At 46.3% G+C, this 27,015-nt stretch overlaps 1 protein-coding gene across 1 annotated transcript in view; it reads left to right on the top strand.

Annotated features, from left to right (window-relative positions):
• Positions 1 to 2,981: 2,981 nt before the first annotated feature.
• Positions 2,982 to 27,015, top strand: part of TBC1D14 (TBC1 domain family member 14) — a 184,426-nt gene continuing 160,392 nt past the window's right edge. The window contains exon 1 of the mRNA XM_068277011.1: positions 2,982 to 3,060. The gene's annotated coding sequence lies outside the window, so the exon portion shown is untranslated. The remainder of the gene's footprint in view (positions 3,061 to 27,015) is intronic.

Below are 27,015 nucleotides of genomic sequence, written 5' to 3'. Positions count from 1 at the left end.
TTCCCTGTGCACGGAAGCTGGAGCATCAGCTGACCTGTTTTAAATCATGTGACACTCCGGCTTCTATACAGATGCCGCTGTAATGTCTGTGCTGCCCGGGAGGTCCCTTCCACACTGAGTAGCACGCATGCTCAGTGTGAAGTTAATGATGCTGCTGATGGTAAAATACTAAATATCTCCGCTTCCACACATCATACACTCCCCAAGTTTTCAGAGTAGAGAGAGGATCCCCCGAACTACCTCTATGCCAAATTGCAGCCCCCGAGCCCCGCTGGTTCAGGAGATAGATTAGAGAAACCTATCTCGGGAACCAGCAGGGCTCGGGGGTTGCAATTTGGCATAGCGGTAGTTTGGGGAGTCCCCTCCCTACCCTGAAAATTTGGGGAGTGTAAGAGGTGTGGGAGCGGAGATATTTAGTATTTTACCACCAGCAGCATCATCATTCAATAGGAAATGTGGCCGCACAGTCTCCTACTGCGCATGCGGGGCAGCGCAAATCCACAGGCAGCGTAATCAGACACAACACCGGAAGCCGTTAGGAGACTGCGGGGAGATAGAGGGAGACATCGCTGGAGGCTCGGTAAATATTTAAAAGCCCGCCAGCCTCCATAGAAAGCCCCCCAAAAGAGGTCCCTGTTATCCCCTCAGGCATGCCGGTTAGTTGAGACTCCCGGCAAGATGGAGAAGGAAGGCGCAAGCAGGATGGGACTGATGACAAGAAGCGCAGGGATTGATATGGCTGTATGGGATAGGGGCTTGGACCAGTACAACATAGTAACCAAGCAACTCGGGTTGACCCAATACTACTAGGAAAGTAGGAGGGCTTTTCAGTCCCTTATATTTTCCTAATGGTTGTGGGTCACCTGGAGCTGCTTGGGTATTGTGTTGTCAGGGATCTCTTATCGCTGCACACATGCTAGATTATTAGCAGATTCTGCCTGGGCGGGAGAATCAGGGGTCAGGCAGGAGAGAGGAAACTCAGTTATGTGCATGCATGAACTTTTCAGAAAGTAATCATGAGAATAAATCATAATGATGGGATTTCAGCAGGAAAGCAACACTGTGCTGATTTGAGATACACTTTAACTTCCTTCTACTTTTAATCAATCATTCCAGTCAAACTAGTACAATGTTGTGAAAAGGCCTATATAAGGCTGAATATCTCTCTTCCTTCTCTTGCTTGAATTGTGTAATAACACCAATACAGTATAGTGACTGGAGTTGGAAGAAAAACTTCCCCTTAGCTAGTCAGAGTAACCCTATTATGGGCAGCGGCAGAAATGTATCACATTTCTCTTTGCCCACCAGCTAGTCACAGTAGCCCCATGAAGGGGGCAGCAGCAGCAGCACGGTATCATCTCTCTCTGCCCCAGCTAGTCAGTGTAGCCCATGAAGGGGGCATCAGCAGCAATTCCTCAGCTCTCTCTCTGCCCCCAGCTAGTCAGAGCAGCCCCATAAAGGGGGCAGCAGCAATGTATCAGCTCCCTCTCCCTGCCCCCAGCTAGTCAAAGTAGCCTCGAGAAGGGGGGCAGCAGCAATGTCCCTGCTTTCATTCTGCCCCCAGCTAGTCAGAGCAGCCCCATGAAGGGGGCATCAGCAGCAGTGTCTCAGCTCTCTCTGCCCCCAGCTAGTCAGAGCAGCCCCACGAAGGGGGCATCAGCAGCAATGTCTCAGCTCTCTCTGCCCCCAGCTAGTCAGTGTAGCCCCATGAAGGGGGCATCAGCAGCAGTGTCTCATCTTCTCTCTGCCCCCAGCTAGTCAGAGTAGCCCCATGAAGGGGGCATCAGCAGCAATGTCTCAGCTCTCTCTGCCCCCAGCTAGTCAGAGCAGCCCCATGAAGGGCATCAGCAGCAGTGTCTCAGCTCTCTCTGCCCCCAGCTAGTCAGAGCAGCCCCATGAAGGGGGCATCAGCAGCAATGTCTCAGCTCTCTCTGCCCCCAGCTAGTCAGAGCAGCCCCATGAAGGGGGCATCAGCAGCAATTCCTCAGCTCTCTCTCTGCCCCCAGCTAGTCAGAGCAGCCCCATGAAGGGGGCATCAGCAGCAATGTCTCAGCACTCTCTGCCCCCAGCTAGTCAGAGCAGCCCCATGAAGGGGGCATCAGCAGCAGTGTATCATCTTCTCTCTGCCCCCAGCTAGTCAGAGCAGCCCCATGAAGGGGGCATCAGCAGCACGGTATCATCTCTCTCTGCCCCAGCTAGTCAGTGTAGCCCATGAAGGGGGCATCAGCAGCAATGTCTCAGCACTCTCTGCCCCCAGCTAGTCAGAGCAGCCCCATGAAGGGGGCATCAGCAGCAATGTCTCATCTTCTCTCTGCCCCCAGCTAGTCAGAGCAGCCCCATGAAGGGGGCAGCAGCAGCACGGTATCATCTCTCTCTGCCCCAGCTAGTCAGTGTAGCCCATGAAGGGGGCATCAGCAGCAATTCCTCAGCTCTCTCTCTGCCCCCAGCTAGTCAGAGCAGCCCCATAAAGGGGGCAGCAGCAATGTATCAGCTCCCTCTCCCTGCCCCCAGCTAGTCAAAGTAGCCTCGAGAAGGGGGGCAGCAGCAATGTCCCTGCTTTCATTCTGCCCCCAGCTAGTCAGAGCAGCCCCATGAAGGGGGCATCAGCAGCAGTGTCTCAGCTCTCTGCCCCCAGCTAGTCAGAGCAGCCCCATGAAGGGGGCATCAGCAGCAGTGTATCATCTTCTCTCTGCCCCCAGCTAGTCAGAGTAGCCCCATGAAGGGGGCATCAGCAGCAATGTCTCAGCTCTCTCTGCCCCCAGCTAGTCAGAGTAGCCCCATGAAGGGGGCATCAGCAGCAATGTCTCAGCTCTCTCTGCCCCCAGCTAGTCAGAGCAGCCCCATGAGGGGGGCATCAGCAGCAATTCCTCAGCTCTCTCTGTCCTGTCAGGCAACAGCAGCAGCAGCCAGCAATAGGCAGGGAGGAGGGATGACACAGAGAGAAGGCGGAGCAGAGACACACCGTGAAAGCTCCTCCCTTCCAGGAACAAGAGCAGCACCTGCAGCACCGGGCTGAGTAATGTATCCCCAGCAGCGGGAGGAGACTCCCGGCCGGGCCAGGTCTGTAGCAGCGCTGGGCGAAGGGTGGGCACACGGGGCACAGGCTGAGCGGGCTGCAGGGACAGAGGATGGCTATCACCTCCAGCAGGAAGTGTGTCAGTGCGGGGAGGGGGCTCTGCGTGCCACAGGGGGGTGCAGGTGTTGCCAGGGGGAGGGGAGAGAACTTTTTATACTGCTTTATTTATGTGTTTCTGCCTTGATGCTGATTGATTGCGCTTTGTTGAAGTTGCACTGTGAGTGCCTGATGGGAACTTGGAAGCTGTGAAGTATTCCTGACTGGGCTGCAAAAGTTTTAGTAGAGATGGAGGTCTGCAGAGTCCATGTTCACAGAGGAGATGGGTGCCTGTCAGGGTCACTGATGCTGGGAGATGGCTGCTCCTTCCATGTGTTACTGTAGGAAATGCTCAGTGTTTGGCCTCATGGCCTGTGCTGCAAAATGTGCTGATTGTTTACACCAGGGGTAGGGAACCTATGGCTAGGGAGCCAGATGTGGCTCTTTTTATGGCTACAGCTGGCTCACAGTTAGGTGTTGATTCGCTAAGCTACACGGCTCAAGAAGCGCAGCTTAGTGTGGCAGCACAAGTAAAATTTTCAACGTAGGCACGCTACTGCTGTAGCATGCTCTACTAACTTACTCGAGCTACCCCAAAACGAACAGCTGTTCCAGTTGTCCCACCCTGGACCCTGTCAGGTCCAGTGACTTTGTAGGACCAGATCCCGCACTTTGATTGGCCCAATAGCCTGCCTGCCACTTGACAGGAAGCCTATTGGGCCAAAGTGCGGGGATCTCGCCCTACAAAGTGAATCAACCTCCAAGTCCGTTAGCTAAGGGTTTATTCACACTACGAGAGCTTTTTAAATGCTAGAGATTTTAAAAACTCTTGATAATGCAATGCTATGGGGGATTTTTACAAAATTACATTGCTCCAGTGTGAACGCTTACATAGGATAACATTAGCAAGAGCTTTTAAAATCACAAAGCGCTCAGAAAAGCTTTTGTAGTGTGAACAAGCCCTAATTGTGCAAGCTCTTAGTTGGTATTTCTCCTGTCTAGCTCTCGGGGAAATTGCTGATGTTGATGAAACCCAAGAGAAGCTGAAGACGTGTCGGACACTTTCGCTTCCCGGCGGATCAACTGTATACACATCACCATGGCAACAGGGACGTGAGCCCTCTGCTGCGCATGCACACTGTGCCAGTTTGAAACATATTGTATGGCTCTCATGGAATTACATTTTAAAATATGTGGCGTTTACTATGGCTCTCTCAGCCATAAAGGTTCCTGACACCTGGTTTACACTGTAGAAATTGCTGTATTGTTATCTGCTGCTATACCAGTGCGAGTTGCAGTTTATTAGAACGAGAGATGTAATTTTTAGACTCAGGGAAGGGACACACTACAGGTGCTTTTGAGGCAATCGGAAAGTGCCTGTGGTTTGCTAATTCGTGGAAGTGCCATGATTTTAAGCATATTCCTGGAACAATCGGGATTTGGCTACTGTAGCCACTGATGCATTCACTCACAAAATGCTGCAAGCAGCGTTTTGCAATTGCTCTGTGATCGCAACGCTGCTAGTGGGACCACCTCCGTAGGAATCCTTGGTGTAGCGTTTTGCTGATCGTCGCCGATCAGAAAGGGTTGCCAAGGCCCTCCTAGTGGGTCTTAGCCCATAAAGTTCATTGTAAGTGAAAATGAAAGTTCCCTGATGGCAACACACTTTCCCGATGTCTGCTAGTCACACGCTGAGGCCAAGTTCACACTGCTGGAGTGGAATGCCAGTATGTCTGATGAGCATGGATATGCTGTACCACACTGATAGTCTGTGGCAACACTCGATAGTGGATGTGTGGCATTTTATGGTAACACATCCACTCCAAAAAACGTCTTGCATGCTGTTTGTGCATTGTGGAAATGCAAAGGAGGAGACAGATGTGTAAACAGACAAGTGCTTTCCCATGGGAACATCATTTCTGCATGCCCGTTGGCCCAATGCTGTCAGGCCTAATGCTGGGAATACACCATACAATTTTCTGTTAGATTCTTCTGTTATGCTGGGCATACACGGAGCATTTGCTCCTTATCAATCGAGCCGCTGATGGCTCGATTGATAATATCCGACAGGTCCGATGACCTGCCGAATAGATTCTCCGCTCGATCCCCGCGGGCGGACAATAGCGGGGAATCGAGCGGAAGATAAGGAGCGCGAGCGGGGATTGATGCAGGCGCCGGCGGGGATGCGCTGGGATCAAGCCAGCGGCTCGATCCGGCGCATAATCGAGGCCGTGTATGCCCAGCATTAGATTTTTCTGTTAGATTTTCTATTAGAATGCATAATTAGATTATTTTCTGTAGAGACTGGTCATTATCTCTGGTGCATTGTCTTCTGGTCATCTCCTGCTGAGTTGAACAATGCCTAATTGCTAGGCAGATAGAGGATAATGCTGGATACACACGGTTCGTTCCCGCACTCGATTCCCGTCGATGCGCCGCTCGATTCCCGTCGATTCGTTTATTTCCGACATGTCCGATTCGTGGTTCGATGGATCATTAGGTCGATTTGCCATACTTTACATGGCAATCGACCTAAAAATCATCAAAATGCACTCGGAAATGTTTGGGAATAATCGATTTGTCGGGAATCGAGCGGCGCATTCGATGCAGGAACGAACCGTGTGTATTCAGCATTAGATAGATCATTTCCAACATGTTGGAAATGATCTATCTGGCAGGTAAATCTAATGCCGTGCATACACGGCTCGTTTTCTGCACCGGATCAAGCCAGCGGATCCCCGCTCGTCCGCGGGGATCGATTGCCGCTCATCCCCGCCGGCGCTTCCTTATCACCGCTCGACTCCCTGCCATTGTCCGCCGGCGGGAATCGAGCGGGCGTGGGTCGAGCGGCATGATCGGGCCAGCTGAATATTATCAGCTGGTCGATACACGGTACAGAAACGTACTGTGTATCCCCAGCATAACAGAAAATTGTATGGTGTATTCCCAGCATTAGATACGGTGTTTTGCTTTTGCGGCATACCCACTGTGAACAGGCCCTCAGCTGGTTGTCTGTTAAATTATATGAAGTTTGGTCACTCTCATTACAATCTCTTTGTACAGCCCTGTGGTGGCCACACACCTTTCAGTCTTTATGTCGACTTGCCAAAACTGTGCAGTAGAATGGTCAATAAATAAAGTATATAGTTCTGTCTGTCTGTCTAGGGGGCTCTCAAACTACAAAATGATAGTAAGACTTCACAGCAAGGTCTGCAGACAGTGTAACAGTGAGGCCTCATTCACAGTGGTGCGGTGTAATGGCCGCTTTGTAATGTGGCTTACCTCACTGCCGTGCACCACCTAAGTAATGTGGTAACAGGTTGCTGTATGATAGCGCACTGCATGCAGTGTGTTATTCCTTAATTCGTGTTTAACGGGTACAGTGAAGCATACTTTACGTTGACTTATGCTTCACTGTATGCAGTGCAACGTGACCACGGTGTATGCTACAATTTTTTTTGTTCTTTTGCGTTACTGTTACACAGAAAATACAATGCAACTTCCCATTGTGAACCTGGCCAATAACTGTACAGCACCTGTGGCTCAAGGTACAATGTATTGTGAGCAAGGAACTTATATCAAGCCTTCAGCTCCTAAAGCCCTGTAGGGACATTAGTCTTTGTTGGTAGAAATGATCATCGCACTGCATGGACTTTCCATGGATCAGTTTTCCATCCATGACCCTCTGTTCCGTTTTTTTTTTTTTTTTCTTTCTTTTTTTTTCTGCGTTTTTCTTCTTGTGCTGCTAACACCCAGTGAAAATCAGAATCGCGAATAGAAATTGGAATTGCGAGTTAGGCAAGGCCTCCTAATGATCCTGGTCGCCCATGGAGAGCGCCCTAAGTGGCTGCAGCCCTGAAGCGCTTTGCATCCATCAGAAGAAAACCATTATCTATCTATCTATCTATCTATCTATCTATCTATCTATCTATCTGTGTTTTAGTAGCTAAAGGTTTCTCCCCTATACAGTTCCCTGGTGTCTAGTGGCTCCACTTTTTCCCCTATACAGTTCCCTGGTGTCTAGTGGCCCCACTTTTTCCCCTATACAGTTCCCTGGTGTCTAGTGGCCCCACTTTTCCCCCTATACCGTTATCTGGTGTCTAGTGCTTCCCCCTCATGGCTTCCCTGGTGTTCTAGGGCTTCACCTCCAATATAGCTTCCCTGGTGGTCTCTAGAGTGGGCCAAACATAATGTAACGTGGGAAAACCACTTGAGGGCCAGATTTGGCCCATGGACCAGAATTTGACATGTATGATCTAATGTGTGAAAAGCCTGGTACACCGCATGCAATTTCCCATCAGATAGATGGGTCGATACATATTTTCGGACAGATCCGATCGCATTTCAGATCAATTTTCTGATCACTTCTATGAACAATGATCGGGAATCTGATCAGACCTGTCGGAAATTATCTATTCGACCCACGTATCTGACGGGAAATTGCATAGTGTGTACCAGGCTAAAAGGCGCAATGATTTTTTAACAGCTTGATTAACTAAGATAATAACTTCGGAATTCCAGTCATGAATAAATGAAGTTAAAGGACAACTGTAGGGAGGCTGCCATGTTTTTTTTTTTTCCTTTTGTGCAATTTCAGTTGCCTGGCAGCCCTGCTGATCTATGTGGGTGCAGTAATGTCTGAATAACACCAGAAACAAGCATTCAGCTATTCTTGTCAGTTCCATTAATGTCAGAAACACCTTATCTGCTGCATGCTTGTTCAGAGGCTATGGCTAAAAGTATTAGAGGTGGAGGTTCAGCAGGACAACCAGGCAACTGGTATTGCACAAAAGGGAAAAAAAACATGTCAGCTTCCCTACAGTTGTCCATTAACTTCCAGTTCAGGCTCCACAATTACAAGAACTGTAGATAAATATGAGTATTGTCGCCAAAATGATCCTTCCTAGTCATTTGGATGGCAGTTTAGGAAGAGCCACTGTACAGACTCTATGCTGAGCAGCTGCATGGAGGTTCTGTTCTATGGAGAGAGGCAATGGGAGAACGAGTGAGCTGTGCTATGCCAGTCATAGGAGCTTTGAAGTAAGTTCCTGCAGGAATCATGGCAGTAAAGCGAGTGATCAGTTTGCTAGGTCAGTGCATGGGAGGCCAGGGACATCAAGGACCACTTGTACGCTGTCTTGAAAATCTAAAGTGTGGAAAAAGTTTGAGGCATGCATATGTTCTGCTCAGTGGCTTGTACTGATTTTTTTTTTTTTGGTACTGGCCAAAATAATCACGGACTACCTTTTCAACTGACAGGTCTGTCTGTACAGTCCTTAAAGCAAATGTAGTAGAAATATGACCATTGCAGCGAAAAATGTAAGTAGTTAAAATTTGACAGAACTGATGGGGTTTGGACTAGTCCATCTCCTCATGGGGATTCTCAGGGCTTTCTTATGTTTTCAAAGGCATTTTCTGAATGTCTTGCTAAAATCTTGTATTTAGTCTCAAACTATTTTATGCCAAGTTTTCAAGTATCAACATAAAATCATACAACCCTCTGAACTCAACTTGCCTAATCTCCATGCTCCCATCCAGTGACTGGCTAAGCATTACCTTTTACTCATACTGTGCTGTGTGATCTGGTTTGCATGTATTCCTGTATTGTCTTATTGCTGTATGTCACCCCTAAATATTGTCTGTTACAGACAATTGTCTGTTACAAGGTTTCCTTAACTAATGTCCAGCGCTGCGTAATATGTTGGCGCTTTACAAATACAATAAAATAAAAATAAAAAAATTAAAAATGGCAGTTGATAACTCTAAGGGCTTGTTCACACCTAGGGCGTTAAATGCGCTTGTGCAATGATTCCCTATGAGAGTGTTCACATCTGAGCGGTTTGATTCTGATCCGCTCACCAAAGCGCTGCCTGTACCATGTTTGGGGCGATTTGCCTCAAGGGAATTCGCAAAGCGCTTGAAAAACGCTTGGTATAGCGATTTCCCCAGCGCTTTCATGAATAAATACAAGACAAGACAAATAACATTTATATTGCGCTTTTCTCCTTGCGGACTCAAATACATTGGCCTCAATTCTGGTAGCTATGTCAGGTAAATACTTTTTTGTAGGTAAAATACCTCATGGGGTATTTTCCTCCTCTTTTATCAATTCTGAAAGGTTTTTCTCCATTTCCGAGCATGAGGTAAAGCCTGAGGTAAAGCCTGAGGTAAAGCCTGAGGTAAAGCCTGAGGTAAAGCCTGAGGTAAAGCCTGAGGTAAAGCCTGAGGTAAAGCCTGAGGTAAAGCCTGAGGTAAAGCCTGAGGTAAAGCCTGAGGTAAAGCCTGAGGTAAAGCCTGAGGTAAAGCCTGAGGTAAATGCATAGAGTGAGGTATTTCAGTGGTAAGCCTGCAGCAAATAAGTAATAGTCTTTAATTGTCTTCCATAAGTTAGGATAGTCTTTGGAAGATGTATTTTTTTTTTTATTTTTTTTTGAGGAGGGAAGGTGTATTTGATTAACCACTTGATGACCAGGGGATTATTGCCTGATCTGTGCTGCGTGGGCTCTCCAGCCCGCAGCACAGATCAGGATAAAGCCAGGGCGATCAGACTTACCCCCTTTTTTCCCCACTAGGGGGATGTCCTGCTGGGGGGGTCTGATCGCCGCCGGCTTGCTGCGCTTTGCGGGGGGCTCTTCAAAGCCCCCCTCCACAGCGTTTTCGGCGCTCCCGTCCTCTCAGTCCCTCCCTCTCCTTGTATGAGCTGCGCAGGACGGATATCCGTCCTGCGCATTGTAGGATAGGCTTCAGCCTATCATATGCCGGCGATCCCCGGCCAATCAGAGGCCGGGGATCGCCGATCTGCCTTACGGCGCTGCTGCGCAGCAGCGCCGTATGATGTAAACAGCGGGGATTTCTTCCCCGCGTGTTTACATTTTGCCGGCGAGCCGCGATCGGCGGCTCTCCGGCTGTTCACGGAGACACCCCCCGTGAACGGACATGGAAAGGCCGCTCGATTGAGCGGCCGTTTCCATGGAAACCCGCAGACGACCAGTTTACGCCAATCGGCGTTAGCTGGTCGTCGAGGTTAAGCAGCAACCTATGAAAAGTAAATTTATAGGCATACATTATAAAAAATAAATAAAATCCAGCTCATTTACCTTTAGAGGTTGGGGGAGGGGTCAGCACTTTTAGAGACTGGGGTTGTGAGTACTTTTACTTTTAGGCCCCTTTCACACTGCACGCGTTTCCAGCCGCGTTTTGGAAACGCGTGCAGGTGGCCGACACGCACGACATCAGACATTGCATAGAGTGCAATGTCTGATGTTCACACTGCATGCGTTCCGGACCTGTGCGGTCCGGGAACGCATGCTGCACGTATTTTTTGTAAAAACGCGTGGCTGTCCCATTCACTTTCAGTGAATGGGATCAGCCACGCAACGCACAGAGACGCACATGACGTGCGTTCCTGTGCGTTGTGTTCTAAACGGAACGCGCCTGCGTTCTGTGATGTGAACGGGGCCTTAGAGGCTGGGGGTCTGGAGGGGGGGGGGGTTACAGCACTTTAACTTTTAGAGGCTGCGGGGGGGGGGCTCGGAGCACTTTTAACCGGAGGGGGGGGGGGGGGGGTCGTGTTTGCCGCAGTTTTACTTAATTTTTTAAAAAAAAATAGAGGCTGTGGGTTGGAGTGGCAGATGAAGGATTGTACAGGGTTTGGAGCACTCGTTCTTTTTTTTTTTTTTAAACAAAATGGAAGCTGACGGGGGGGGGGGGGGGGGGGGGTTGTTGGTCAGATCACTTTTACTTATTTCAGCAAAATATGGGGGCCCTGAACACAGAACAAGCTGAAAAGGCTCCATGTTATGTGACAGATATCACAATTCTGTCACAGCACTGCATTTATCATGTGGTAGAGGTAGGTCTAATTATGTGAGGTAAAAGACATGCAAACATGCACCTTATTTCACTTCAGAATTCAAGTGTGAGGTATTTCACTACTAAATACCACACATTTTTAGTAGAAAATTACCACATGAAATTACATGAGGTAAAACTTTACCTAAACTACCAGAATTCAAAAGTTGATTTCCCTCATGAGGTAAACCCAATTCCATGAGGTAATTTACTAAACGCTACCAGCATTGAGCCCAAAGTGAGGTAAAACATGAGGTATTTCAGCGGTAAGCATTCAGTAAATAAATAATAGTAGTCTTTAATTGTCTTCCATAAGTTAGGATAGTCTTTGGAAGATTATGTAGCAACCTTTGAAAAGTATATTTATATGCATCCCTTGGAGTTTTATTTCTACTATTCTTTTCTATTACACAGCCTGAATAGGAACGACACTAAAACAGCAATAGGAACTCCACTAAAAACTACAAAATACACAGAAATTGACTTTACCTCCAGGTACAGGCAGTTAAACTGATTGGTAATTTATGTGCCAACATGCCCCCTAATTTCCATGAGAATAGCTATTTTCGGTAAAAAGCTATTTTCGGTAAAATTAATGTAAATTCCCTCATGAATTACCTCATAAATTACCTCATGAGGTAAAACATGACTAAAATCCACCAGAATTGCTAAATGTCATGACCTCATGAGGTAAATTACCTCACATGAGGTAATTTGTTTGATCACCCTACCAGAATTGAGGCTTGTATTTAAAAAATACCTGCGGGCTGAAAATACCGGCGGGCTGAAATGGTTAATAATGCCCATGTATGCATATGTAAGGACTTGTCTGCTATTCATTTTTTTTTCTTTGTGGCTAGCAGGTTTTCTGTATGTTTAAAAGCTCGCACACAAGCTGGATGGATGTTGCCCGACAGGGATTGGGACCCTGCCATAGGCTGCAATGCCATTTGCGGCTATCGCGGCACACAGTCTGTAATTTGGGTACCGGAGTTCAGCTATAGCAGGGGTAGGGAACCTATGGCTCGGGAGCCAGATGTGGCTCTTTTGATGACTACATCTGCCTCACCGACAAATCAGTAGGGATTGATTCACTAAGCTACACTGCTCAAGCAAAGTAGTGCACGCTACTGCTGTAGCATGCACTACTAACTTACTCGCGCTACCCCAAAACGAACGGCTGCTCCAATTTTTCCATTCTGGACCCTGTCAGGTCCATTGACTTTGTAGAATGAGATCCCCGCACCTTGATTGGCCACTACTTGACAGGCAGCCTATTGGGCCAAAGTGCAGGGATCTCGTCCTACAAAGTGAATCAACCCCCAAGTCACCTAGCTAATTGTCCAAGGTGTTAGTTGGTATTTATCCTGGCTCTCGGGGAAATTGCTGATGTTGCTGAAACCCAAGAGAAGCTGAAGACGCATCTGATGCTTCCGCTGCCCGGCGGATCAACTGTATACACATCACCACGGCAACAGGGACGTGAGACCTACTACCCCAGATGGAAGCATATTGTATGGCTCTCATGGAATTACGTTTTAAAATGTGGCGTTTATGGCTCTCTCAGCCAAAAAGGTTCCTGACCCCTGAGCTATAGTATAGCGGTGTGGTTAATCCGGCTAGCAGTGCTCGGCTACAGTACAGCCCAGTACCGTATGGCTCTAGTGGTGGGAATTGGTAATAGGTGATTGGCCATGGTATAGATGAGCACGGTTTGGCTTATGCAGCGAGGGATCGTTCAGCTCTGGTGGTATAGACAAGTGCCAGGCGTTAGTTTGGGTGCTGGTGTTCAGCTACAGAAGGCGCCATCCTTTGTTAGTGTGGTGGGCGGTCGGCTATACTGTTGCCAGGCATCGGTGGTGGCGGGGGTACTAGTTAGTGTTAGGTGTGGATAGAGGGGAGGTTAGTGCTAGGCATAGGTTAGGGTTAAGCTGGCCACACATGATACAATAAAATGAGGAGAAAAAGAAAATTGAGGCACTGTGATAGCAAATGAGGTACCTTTTTAATCCACGGTGTGACAGACAGCAGGGTACACAGTGGCATCCCCTCACCCCCACTGTGTACCCTGCTGTCTGTCACACCGTGGATTAAAAGGTACCTCATTTGCTATCACAGTGCCTCAATTTTCTTTTTCTCCTCATGCAAATGCACGCTTCTGAGAGCACGTTTTAGCACATTGTACAGGATCCGGTGTACCCAATTTTTGTTTCTTGCCTATATCTAGTGCCAGTCTTCTCCTCTCCACATTGCATGATACAATAAAATGATCCGATTTTATGGCAATTCGATAAAAACGATCGGATCTCCCGAAAAAATCAAAAGCTTCTTTTTTCATTCGACTGAAAAATCCCATCGGATTTCCCGTTTTTTTTTCGATTTTTATCTATCCGGAATGCCAGATATTTTTCTTCAATTTCTCTAAAGATTGTATAGTGTGTGTTAGATTGTAAATTTATTAATATACACATTCTAGCAATTTTCTCAGTTTTCAATCATTTTTATCATAATTGGGGAAAAATTGAACATAGATGTGTGGTACATTGGTAATACTTTTTGAAATGTTACAATCAGTCAGAAAAATTGATTGCAATTCTTAAATTGAACAGATATTTAAAAAATTGTATGGTGTGTGGCCACCTTTAGAGTGAGGTTTAGTTTACAGAAAATGGCACCCTCACGTGTAAAAAGTGCTTTGTTGTACCCATAAATATGTACAGTCAGATGACTGTATTGTTGTACATTTGCTTGTCGATGATCTCTTGCGTTTCCCTGCAGAGGCTATTCAAGTAAATCAATGTGGCCACACATCCTGTTTTGAACTTGACAGCGTGGGTTAGTTACTGAGATTCTACTTCACATGATGTGAGATCACCTGATGGCCAGCAGCCCTATACATACCAATATCAGCTGGCAGGATTCGCTGTTGTCGTCTTAAGGGAAATTACACTTTCCCTCAAAGCAAACCTGAAGCAAAAATAAACTGATGAGAGAATGTGTTGTATGTGTAGTACAGCTAAGACCTAGAACATTAGTAGCAAAGAAAAAAGTCACATTGTTTTCCAGTACAAGAAGAGTTAAAAATGTCAGCTGTTATCTATGTAAAAGAGCTTCTCTGAGCTATCCGACCCACTAGGTGAATACAGTCCTGTTTTCTAAAGCACTCAAAGTGGACTTAAACTGTTGCACTGTACAGAGGGAAAACATAGAGAAATGCACCCTGTATGTAACCCCCCCCCTCCATTTGTGTCTAATCATAAGTTGTAATTTGATCTCTCTCCTGTGTCACATGACTGCCAGGGCAGAGATGGCACACAAGCTCATTTGAAAGCACAGGATGTTAATATGTCTGCTTTCATGAAATCAGGAAGTAGAAACAGTGCAGATTTTTTGCATGATTTGCGTCAGCTGTAACAAGGAAATGTTTTTTGGGTTCTATTCCGTTAGCCGGGCGCAACCGCCAACGAGTTAAATCTTTCCCTACTATCCATGGCGGCCTGGAGGGGGAATAGTAATTAGCGCCACCTAGTGGTTGTGCCCGGCTAACGGAGTAGTACCGTTTTTTGTTTGTAGGTTATTATGCTGTTGCACATCTTTTAGAGCAGAGGATGCTTACTGAGTTCAGGTCTGCTTTAAAGTGGACCAGAACTCTAGCACAAGACAGAGAGGAAATGCACCCTGAATGTATTTAGAGAGTTTTAGCCTGTCTAATTCCCCCTCATCCGGGAATAATCACTATTGTAATTTAATCTCCCAGCTGTGTCAGCTCAGGAATCTTCTCTGCCAGACAAAGCAGCTAATTTATAAACGCAGGTGAAGTAGAATCTCAGTTAACCCTATGTCTGCTTCCATGAAAGCAGGAAGTAGACACACTGCAGATTTATTGCAGGATTTCTATCAGCCCTAACAAAGAAATGTTTTTTCTTTAAAGGTTACTATGCTGTTGCTAATCCTTTAGAGCAGAGAGGAAGTTCTGAGTTAAGGTCCGCTTTAATGTTATAAAAATGCTGTTTCCGTTTTAATTTGCCAGACTGACGGCAGTGCTCTGTGTACTCCATTTGCAGTACTGTTGCTATGTGGCTGTCCCCCACCATGCAGCAAGAGCATTGGCAGAGCAAGAGAATTCGCAGAGCAGGAGCCCTGATTGCTAATTTTCAACATCTGGGACTAATTTGCTAATTGGCAGCAAACTTTGACACCTCTAATTGCCACTTTCTGGTAGGGACTCCATGTAATGACTACATTTCTGCTTTAATTTTTAAGGATTTTTAAGAATTTCAACCTCTTCAGGACCACGGACTTTACCCCCATAAAGACAGAGCTATTTTTCACAAAAATGCCCACTGCAGCTTTAAGGCCTAGTGCACACCAGTGCGGTTCTGCTGCCGTTTGCGATCCGCTTGCGGGGTGCGGATCCGCTGGGGGTAATGTATTTCAATGGGCTGGTGCACACCAGAGCGGGAGGCGTTTTGCAGAGAAACGCATACTCCCGGGCTGCTGCAGATTTTGGATTGCGGAGACGTTTCTGCCTCAATGTTAAGTATAGGAAAAACGCAAACCGCTCTGAAAAACGGCAGTTCAGAGCGGTTTGCCAGGCGTTTTTTGTTACAGTAGCTGTTCAGTAACAGCTTTACTGTAACAATACATGAAATCTACTACACCAAAAACGCTTCACAAAACCGCAAAACGCTAGCTGAAACGCTACAGAAAAAGAAAAAGCGTTTCAAAATCTGCTAGCATTTTGCGGATCTGCTAGCGGTTTTTGATGTGCACCAGGCCTAAGAGCTTGCTGCAGGGCCGCACAACTTGGCACACAAGTGATTCTCCAACGTTTCCCCCCCCCCCCCCCCCCCCCCCCCCCCTTCTCCCCACCAAAAAAGCTCTCTGTTGGTGGGGGTCTGATCGCTCTCCCAATGATTGTTTTCTTTTACAAATATTTATTTCTTTATTTTTGTAATATTTTTTTACCTTGCCCTCCCTCCCTCCACCAGCCAATCAGCGCAGTCCTGGGGCTGCCACCGCGGCCACGCCCATCGGCGTGACGCGGTCCTACAGTGGTTAAAGGATACCAGAAGTGACATGATGAGATAGACATGTACATGTACAGTGCTATACATAAAAATAACACTTCTGTTTCTTTTTCTTCCTGAAAGAGTTAAAATGTAGGTAGTTGGACTATAGTGTAACCCTCAATGATCAGGATTTACAGCCATAAAACTTTCCTTGCTGAGAACAGCTTATGGGAGCAGGGGATAGAGAGGGTCAACAGTTCATATAGTTTAGCTTCTGGGACTCTGAAAGACTGTGTAAGCACATGAGACAACACAACATTAACTTGCAGAAAAAATATGCCGATATATATTTGTCACTTTTTATAACAAAAGTGAGCATTCCCTTTTCACCACTAGGGATCATGGGAAGTGCAGTGTTGTGTCTAGCGGGCAGCTGGTACAGGAGGCGGCATCAAGCCCTCTAATTGCCCTGCCAGAATAGTGCAGTTGGGCTAGATGGATGATGTCATACCTCCATGGCTAGTAGTATGATTGGCCATTCAAAATTGGGATGTGTTGTACCAGGCTTTTCTACTTGTCAAGCCTCTGAGACAGGAAACGGGTAGAATCCTACAGCAGGAATACAAACAGCAGTAAAGAAAAACTTCTTACATAAGTTCTACGCCTATTTGAAATTTCGTGCTGTTTCCGAAAAGTAAAACTTTCTTGGACTAAGTTACACTGACCAGATAGGGGGGCATAGGATCAGCCATTGGTTGTTCCTGAGTCCCTCTATGTGGTCAGTGTAATTATTGGTTGTTCCTGTGTTCCCCCTATGTGGTCAGTGTACCTTAGTGTAAAAATATAGAATGCTGGCGATACATTTACAGCATTTCTCACATATCTGAGAAGACGTGGTGCCCCAGGCACTGTTCAGTTTTAAACTGACCTCATCTGCCGTGTATTTGTATTTTTGCCAGGAGACAGTCAGACTGGTCGGAGTACAGCTACAAATATGCGTGCTGCAGCCTATTGTTTTATATAACCAGTCAGTCCTAGGCTTAGGCAGGGAACACACTAGCTGCGACCTATGAGCGTATTGCCGTAGGTGGCAAGACCCACATGATTCCACAGGCTATTGAAGTCAGTAGCCTAGCTCGGGAAAACATGTTTTAAATTGTACAACTTTATTCTTTTTCCCACACGACACGGGCGTCCACAATTACAGTGTATCACCAAGCGAAGAGGAGCCATACTCTGACAGGACAAGGTGGCATGTTCACTAAATGTAACACGTTTGCCAGCATGAGTTATTATAAGGAGCGCGAGTCAATTTTAATGAGCATACGCTATGCGTGGTTCTGGCAGCATAGCGTGCATTCTTTTAGTAACGGCCGATCCTTCTAAATGCCCCCGCGATAGTGACGTAGCGCAACCGCGTCACCTCACTAGTGCGGCCCGCTACTATGTTACGTTGTATGTATCGCTGTATGCTCTATAGTAGCGGTCACGCTTGTGCTGTATTGCTGTCCTGTTACGTTCGGGATTATTACAAACTGCACAGAAGTGCGGCCTGCTTACCGTAATTGGTCCTTTGCAGTGACAAGTCTAAACAGCTCCTATATATAAAATGGGAGTCGCTCACTGTTTGTTTTAACAGTGAGCGGAGAACAGGCAGAAAATTGGGACATGACCTTAGGCTGGGTTCACACACAAAATGCATACAGTTTCGTTACAGTCCTGTCAGTTTTCTATCAGTTTTGTATAATTTTTTCTGTTTGTGTTCACACAAAAAAGATGTATAGTTCCGTTCCAGTCCTGTCCTTTCAGTTTTGTACCAATTTCTATGGCTGATGCAAAACTGATAGGATTGGAATTGAAGTGTACAGATTTATGTGAACCCAGCGTTAAAGGGAATCTGAAGTGGACATAAACTTATTTGTATATGTAGTACAGCTAAGAAATAAAACATTAGCACAGATATGTCGCATATTGTTCATACAGGAAGAGTATGCAAAGGAGCTTTTTTGAGCTGTGTGACTTTATAAACTTTTGGACAGCACTTTCTTTTGAAGCACTTATCTCAACTCTCATTGTTTCTTCTTTTGTTCTTTTCTGCAGATAAAAGTTCAAAGGGTCAATAGCTTGCTCTGTAAAATCATTTAAAATGCTGAGTGTTTTGTGGAAACTGCAATTATTACAAGAATGATGCAATGTTATGCAAATAAAAGCTATATACCTGAAAATAAAAACGACACTGTTTTCTTGCCTACTAATGTTCTGTTAATTATCCGTATTACACAACCAATTCATTATATCAGGATTTTTTTTTTCGCTACACCTCTTTAGCCATAGACCACGATTCAGGGGAGATGTTTCTGATAAAATTAACCACATGGTTGTTTCAGGTGTGTGATTCAGACACTGCTGCTGACAAAAAGATCAACAGGGCAGCCATAAAAATGGTATTGTTTAAAAGGAAATAAACATGGCAGCCTCCATATACTACTCACTACAGGTTCTCTTTAACCCCTTGCCGACCGTTCCACGCCAATTGGCGTGAAGTCATGGGGAGGGGTTTTGCAGGAGATCGCGCGCGCCAATGCATGCGCATCTCCACTTGCATGATGGAGATCCGCTCCGTCACCAGTCTCCCAGCGGCGATTGCTGCTAGGAGACTTTAGATGGTACAGCACTGCGATCTACGGCTGTCCCCCTGGAAGGCAGGAAAGCGATCGGCTGTCATAGGCTGATGTCTATGAGAGCCGATCGTAGGCCTGAACGATTTTAGGGAAAAATTGAATTGAGCGATTTCTGTCTGAAATTGCGATTTCGATTCACGTTTTCCTTCAAATCAAGATTTGTTGCCCCTCTTTGCCTGTTTGTTCCCCCTCTGTCCCCCTGTATCTATTTGTGCCCCCTTTGCCTCTTTTTGCCTCCTCTGGGTCTCTCTCTTGCCTCCTCTGTCTCTGTTCCCACTCTGTCTCTCTCTGTGCCTCCTCTGTCCCCCAAGCTGCATCAGTTCTGTACATAGCTTCCAGCACGAGTCCAGCGATGCCTATCTAACCACTTCGCCTCCTGCAGGCTCTAATGCACGAAATACTTCCTGTATGTCATGTGACATACAGGAACCCAGAGTTTTGCCAAACACAAGAGCTGGCAGGCGGTGATAGAGGACGAACAGCGTTTCGACTCGTGCGCAAGCTATGTCCAACGCTGAGGGCCGCACGCGCTGGGACTTTGGGGAGGTTTGAAGCCACTTCTTCAAACTCCCACCCCCCCCCACCCCCCATGTGGAAATGACGTGATCGCAATAATTGCTGCTTTGACGATTCCGAAATTGTGAAATTGGTGTTCGCGATTTCGATATAAATTCGATTTACCTTTCAGGCCTAGCCGATCGCGTTGATTGGCTGGCGAGGGAGGGAGGGAGCTATGCAAAAAATAAAAGAAATAGCAATATTTATTCAAGACAAGACAAATAACATTTATATCGCGCTTTTCTCCTGGCGGACTCAAAGCGCCAGAGCAGCAGCCACTAGGGCACACTCTATAGGCAGTAGCAGTGTTAGAGAGACTTGCCAAAGGTCTCCTACTGAATAGGTGCTGGCTTACTGCACAGGCAGAGCCGAGATTCGAACCCTGGTCTCCCGTGTCAGAGGCAGAGCCCTTAACCATTACACCATCCAGCCACCATTTAAGAAAAAAAAATAATAAAAAAAAAATAAACATCCTGGGAGTGATCACAGCTCACCAACAGAAAGCTCTTTTGGTGGGCAGAAAAGGAGGGGGAGGGGGCGATCACTTGTGTACTGAGTTGTATGGCCCTGCAGCGAGCCCTTAAAACTGCAGCGGCCTAAGTTGTGAAAAATAGCCTGGTCACGGGGGGGGGGGGGGGGGGGGGGGGGGGTGTAAGCTTACGGTCCTTAAGTGGTTAAAGCGAAATGTAACTTTCGTTCAAAAATTCGCTACGATGCCTGTTAGTGCCGATGAAGATCTTTTCAATACTTGAACGTTGTTAAGCGTTATTAATACTTTGAGGCGCAATCAGCGTGGCACCCCTTCCTCTCTGGTAAGCCAGCTCCCAAGTCGCTTTGCATGCATGTTCCCAAATCATTGGGTCATTTTTAAACTGAGGTAAGAGTGGGGAGATGTGAGGCAACCTGCTTATGGTGTCCCTGATAACCTGTATTGCAATATGTGGGACTGAGGTCTCTTTGATGAAGTTACAGTGAAATCCCCTATAAGGAAGTTGACTAAGGCCTCAATTCACGGAGCATTATCAAACGTTTATCAAACACTTTATCAAACGTTTGATAATTTACCTCATGGGTAAAATCTCATTAAGGTGTTATATATTTGTTGAACGTTTTATCGGTAAAACATTCAATAAATATATAACACCTTAGTGAATTTAAAATGAGATTTTACCCATGAGGTAAATTATCAAACGTTTGATAAAGTGTTGATAAACGTTTGATAATGCTCCGTGAATTGAGGCCATGAGTCTAATTAGTTTTCAGCCCCTGTGTAGCTGTGTGAGCACAGTGTGTGCAATTAAGAGGCTTAGCGGCCCTGTGCAGGCAGTGTGAGTCCGGTGCTGCTTGGTGCAGTGAATTGCCAATCGGTTATTCTTCTTTACATGCGAGTTATAAAACGTTATGTTTTCATTTCCAACTAGGAATGCCAGATAATGCCCAGCGTCTATTTCCAGCCATGAAGTCAGCGCTCTGATCTCTCTAAATGTACTGATTTCCAAGTAACTTCCCCATTAGCTCATATCTTCCTACATGAATAAGAAGCTGCACAGAGCAGGAGGCATTGGCAACTCTTCCTAAATACCTGGAGTACTCAGGTAAAATGTAACACCTGTCAGGCAAGAAGGGTGAAATAAACTTTGTCAGAATCCTGATAATGTGCAGATCTGATGGGATTCCCTGTTTCTCAATAATAGTGACATTTCTCTTAAAGTCTTATTGTACTTTATACTTAAAGAGGAACAGTAGTGAAAATAACATAATGAATACAATTATTCTGAGGTGACAAAAGATAGACATGTGTATGTACAGTGCCAAGCACACAAATGACTATGCTGTGTTCCTTTTTTTTCTTCTGTGCCTGAAAGTGTTAAACATCAGGTATGCAAATGACAGTTTCTGTCCGGGGTCAGGACTGGGTCAGGATTATAGCATCACTGATGAGGAATTTCAACAATAAAACACTTTCCTGTCAGTAAATGGCTTCTGAGAGCAAGCAAGAGATAAAAAGGTTCAATAGCTCATAGATTTGAGCTATGGCATGTGTCATTGAGCAGAGACAATAAAACAGAGAAAAATGTAAAAACAGGATTCAAATATAAAATAAAACTGTGTGATGTCTAAAGTCATTTTGGCAGGGCTGGGGAGTCGGTACAAAAATCCATCAATGCTCCAACTCCTCATTTTAGGATTCCTCCGACTCCTCGACTCCTCTAACTTGCATATTACAATCTTGTTGATTGAATGTATGTAATATAAAATGGATCTCTTAACTGCCAACGCTTAGGAATTTTAAAGGACTACTGAACTGAGAGCGATTATGGAGGCTGCCATATTTATTCCCTTTTAAACAATACGCGTTACCTGGCTATTTGGCTGATCTTCTGCCTCCTAATACTTTTAGTCACTAAAACTAGTCCTTGATAAGAGTACTTGTAGAAGGTACAGACAGGAACAAAGAACATCTATCAGGCCCTAGGCAGTATAACTGTGGGTACATGTAAGAGCTCTTTTCCACTATGAAATTCCGATCGCAATCGCGTTTCAATTTCCACCATGCGATTGCGATTGAGCTACTATACTCATTATAGTCCAGCTCAATCGCATACAAATCGCGGCAGGACGACGATTGCGCTTTGACCAATATCGCATCGCAATCGGATCGCACTAATGGAAATTGCTGCTGCAGTTTCCATTAGTTTAATGTACCTTGCGATTTGCGATCAGAAGCAAATCGCAGGCTAGTGGAAAAAGGCCCTAAGAGTGATATGCAGGTACTCTGCAGGGGAATGAAGGAATTCTTCCTCTCTTACACATTCTTCATGCACAATCTGAACCAGGTTTATGGGTGACAGACAACACCTCTGTGTTCAATGTGCACAACATTCTCAGTGGATTCCCTGCAGCTCTGTGGGGAGTGCATATGGAGAGTATAGTACTACTGTGTAACAAAGTAAACCCGGGACAGATGAAATTAAAGTTTTATACATACCGTACCTGGGGCTTCCTCCAGCCCCCTTCAGGCTAATCAGTCCCTCGCTGTCCTCCGTCACCTGGATCTTCTGCTATGAGTCCAGGTACTTGAGCCAGTCTGGTGTAGTGCGCATGCACACACTCCGCCGCCGGGAGCGTACTACACCTGCGCAGCACTATTGCGCAGGTGCAGAATGCTCCTGGCTGTGGAAGCGGCATACGGCCGGACTGTGCTGACTGGCTGAATTACCGGGACTCATAGCAGAAGATCCAGGTGGAGGAGGACAGCGAGGGACTGATTAGCCTGAAGGGGGCTGGAGGAAGCCCCAGGTATGTATAACACTTTTCTTTTCATCCATCTCACGTACCCTTTAGTCACCAAACCAAATTGTAACAACATATAAAATTATTTGATTTCATGAACAAAGAGTGCATAAATTTGCATCCAGACCAAACCAGCATCAACGCAGAATTGTTTCCATCGCATTGACCATCTCTATTAGTGACACCGCTACACATAAGGCTTTATTCTTACAGCATAGATGTTGTTTAGTATATATTAAAGATTCCTGTGTACACATCATACATACTGTACAGTCACAATCAGATATGTATATCTGACTAGGGATGCTCATCCGGGTTCTGGATATCCGGGTAACCCAGATATCCAAACTTTTTTACGCTATCCGATTTGGATCCCGGATTTTTTAAAAAATCCGGCTAGCTATCTGCGGATATTTGGCTGCATAACACGGATATTGCGGATATCCGGATCCGAAATACTGTAACGAGATGACGTCCTGGAGCCAATCAGAGGGCTCCCAGCAGAAGCCCTAGCAACCAATCACAGAGGGGAACCCAGCACCTGACCTCATTGAGCCAGTCAGAGGGCTCCCAGCCTAAACCCTGGCACCCAATCACAGAAAGGAACACTGGCCAGCCCCCCTGTATAATTGCTGCCATGATGAGACATATCGTCTTAGCTTGCTGAATGCTCACTGAGAGACATGCTTCAGTGCTGGTGGCCTAGCAAGGGCTGTAAGCCTGTACACAGTTATAAACCTAAAGCTGTTCAGTGATTAACCCCTTCACTACTATCACTACACTATTGTTAAATCGTTAATTAGCTTGATTGATGTTGTATGGCAGTCAGTGTGTGCTCCAGTGCTGCTGGCCTAGCAGTGATAAACCGAAAACGGTTCAGTGATTAACCCCTTCACTAATTCAAAGGGGTTAAAAATTAAAATCATTAATTAGCTTGGTGTCATTTGTGTGACAGTCAGTGTGTTCTGCAGGCAGCTGCTATGTGTCTGTGTGTGTGTGCTGTGCACAGGCCAGCTGCTGCCTGATGGACAGCTATTAGCCTTAGGTATAGGTTAGGGATTATGGTATAGGATTACTGTGTTATTGTGTAGTTAGTACTGTAGTACTGCAGTCAGTGTGCTAGTAGTTGTTAGAGTAGTAGTACTTCTGTGTTAGCTTTCTACAGAATTGCTGTGCTGTGAGCAGTGCCAGTGTGACAGTTAGTGTGCACTAGTGTCTTCTCCTCTGCTGTCTGACTGTCACTCGCACGTGGCACTTGCCAAGTGACACATTCCAAGTGACACGTGCCACGTCCGGCATGCACCTGGCACACATTAGGCCTCGTTCACATCATTTAGCGCAGATGGCTGTGCGATCGGAAAGCAACGCGTCCGATCGCACGCCATCTGCGCTCCTATGCGCTGCGCTGCAGATCCCATTCATTACAATGAATGGGATCTGCGCTGCGATTCACAAAAATGCGTGCAGCACGCGATAGCGCAATCGCGCTGCCACGCAGCGCATATGATGGGAACGGTAGAAGGGCTGTCTATGCCCTTCTACCGGTCTTGCGTGTCGCACACTATACGCGCTGCCAAAATGCGCACGGCAGCGCGTATAGTCTGAACGAGGCCTTACACCTGCTGCTGCATTGCCCTGCTCCTGCTGCCTGTGCAGCTCCCACCGCCAGGCCAGGGTGCCACAGGCCACTGATACCACTTATATTTAACCCAAAACACAATTGCTGCGTAATTGTTTGGAGGTGTCTTGGCTGAAAACTGTCATGTCCCTGTTGTGCAGTTGGACTTTGGACACAATGTGGGCTGCACGACCGCTGTCTGGAACCTAGGCCTAATGTTAATTGACAGCCAGTTTTTTTTTTTTTTGGGGGGGGGGGGGGGGTCCCCCCCACATCATCTATTAGTGTTCTCCTTTAAAAAATGATGCTACATGCCTCGTTTACCCTAAAAAACATTTTTTAAAGCAATTTAAAAGGCACTTCTGTTTTTTCTATCCAGATATCCGAATCCACCCGGATAATGCGTTCGGATATCCGCATGAACGTGGATATCTGAACAATCGGATTCGGATATACGATCCGGATATCTGGGTATCCGGATCAATTCGGATTTTGAAAAGGGGTATCCGAGCACCCCTGTATCTGACTTTAAAAATACAGGGACTGCAGCACAAGTAACTATTTTTTTTTTTTTTTGATTGGTTTATTTCATCTTTGTGGACTAAGCACAGCTACTGTATAAGGCCCGGTTCACATTAGCGGTTGTTTGCCAAATGGACCGGATGACCTGACCGGATCCGGACCGGATCCGGATCGGAACCGTACGGTTCTGATCCGGATCCGATCCGGATCCGGTCAGGTTGCATCAGGTGGTAATCAGGATGCGATCCGGATCCGTTTGGCAAAGTAAACGTAAAAAAAAAAAAATTTTGGGGTCTGGGAGGTCAGCAGAAGGGGGACCTGTGGAATCAGGCCCTCTGCTGTTTAGCACTCACCTCCACCTCCGACATGCTGCCAACATCCTGCCAACACCTCCAGCTCGTGCTGCTCCACTCCAAAATGCTTGCCCATGTGTCCCCAGCCAATATCGCCGCAAAAATCCGCATAGGAAGTGGGGTAGAACATCCGGATTTCTCAGCCAGTGTGTTGTGCGGCCTCCGGTTCCCATTTGTTTGTATTGGCCGGATGGTGCAGTCCGGCTCCGCCCCGGATACGGCTGCCGGAGGGGCCGGATGAAAAAATAGCGCATGTTGGAACGGAGGCCGGAGTCCGGATCCGGCCCGGATCCGGTCCGGCTCCGGTTCTGCAGAACGGACCCATGTGAACGGACGCATAGGCTTTAATTGCTATGCCGTGCGTCCGTTCCGTCCGTTCTGCAGGCGGTGCAGCTCCGGCACGGCGATTCCGGAGGGCCACCGCAAGTGTGAACCGGGCCTTACTGTGTATATAAATTATGTATGATGACTATTTGAGAAGTGAAACATTTTTATCATTTTGTCTATTTTAATTACAGTTTAAATTCATTAGGAGTCGGAGTCGGTGCATTTTTTTTCCGACTCCAGGCACCCAAAATTGCTCCGACTCCACAGCCCTGATTGTTAGGAGGAGGTGGATAGATACAATTGTTTATCTCATCAGTTTATTTACACCTCGGATGTCCTTTAATAGTACATACAGTATTTTTCACATTATAGGACGGTCCTGACCATAATACGCACCTAGATTTAGAGGACAAAAACCAGAGGGAAAAATATATACTAAACCTGGTGCATCCATGGTGAAGGGGTATCTGGTGGATTATGCCCCCTTGTACCTCTTGGGTCTCCTTGTGTCCCCCATGTGTCTGCCTCTGTCCTCGTTGTGTCCTTCTCTATGCCCCTTTGTGTCCCCCTGTGTCCTCCTTTTGGATGGGCACAGTACGGGGAGTCCCCGACATTGCGGCAGGGTGGGGGTTTGTATTACAAGTCAGGAACTCCCTGCATTTTGACGATAAGACGCAGTGACTTTTTTCACCACTATTGGAGGAGAAAAAGACTCTTATAGTTAATAATAATAATAATAATAATAATAATAATAATAATAATGTATTAAAATTGAGTCATGGCCAATTATGCAGTAATTGCATTATTAATTGGCAAATCACCCCTAGTATAGACAATCTGAACTGATCTCTGTTTTTTTCTGTTTGTTTTTTTAAACAACCTGCCGGAGGGCTGGGACACAGTAGACCTCGCAAAATGTTATAGCAATTGTTTTGTGTAAGCACTTTGCACCTGCGATTTCCGGTCATTAAGGTTGCTATTTGTAAAGAGTGTCAGCAATTTCATTGCGTTTGTGATTAGCGATTCTCAATTTGATTGGTGGATTCAAATGCAATGTGCTTCTGGGTAGTTGAAATAGAGCATCGTGCAGACTTTTCACCAGTAAGCCAAATGCAGAAAGGAGAATTTTGGTACCCTCCACGCAAGCTTATACTGTTTCCTAGGTTTCCAGCAAATTTCTTTAAAAAAAAAAATAGTTGGGCCTCCTTTGCACGCGCAGCTAAAGGAGGTGAGTTCACGCCCTGTCAGCTGCTCACATTTACCGGCCAGGCTCTTGCTAGCGCTCGGTACGATGGAGGGACTGGCAGCCTCTGCATGCGGGTTGCATCTGAGCACAGTGGTTGCCATGCTCAGACACGACATGAGACATTTTTTTTAATGCCGCCTCATGTCAACCGTGACACATGAGGTGTTATCGAATGCTGCCATTTGACTGCCTGTAATTGTAGCGAATTGCGCTTGTGGCTGGCAGCTGGGAGACTGAACTACTCGACAAACGAGCAGTTCAGCAGTCCATAGAAAAGAGGCCTCAAAAAAGCAGCAGCAGGCTGGAGTCGAAACATTTATTTGCATTTGGTTACAAAATGTCTTGTACAGCCATGATATTTGTTCAGCTTTCTGTTCCAATGTACAGTAATGCTTTAAGACAGGGGTCAGGAACCTTTTTGGCTGAGAGAGCCATAAAAGC

The sequence above is a fragment of the Hyperolius riggenbachi genome, chromosome 1, assembly GCF_040937935.1.
Source record: "Hyperolius riggenbachi isolate aHypRig1 chromosome 1, aHypRig1.pri, whole genome shotgun sequence".
NCBI classification, from domain to species: Eukaryota; Metazoa; Chordata; class Amphibia; order Anura; family Hyperoliidae; genus Hyperolius; species Hyperolius riggenbachi.
The sequence above is the reverse complement of the archived record's forward strand: the minus strand, read 5'-3'. Positions and strand labels throughout refer to the sequence as shown.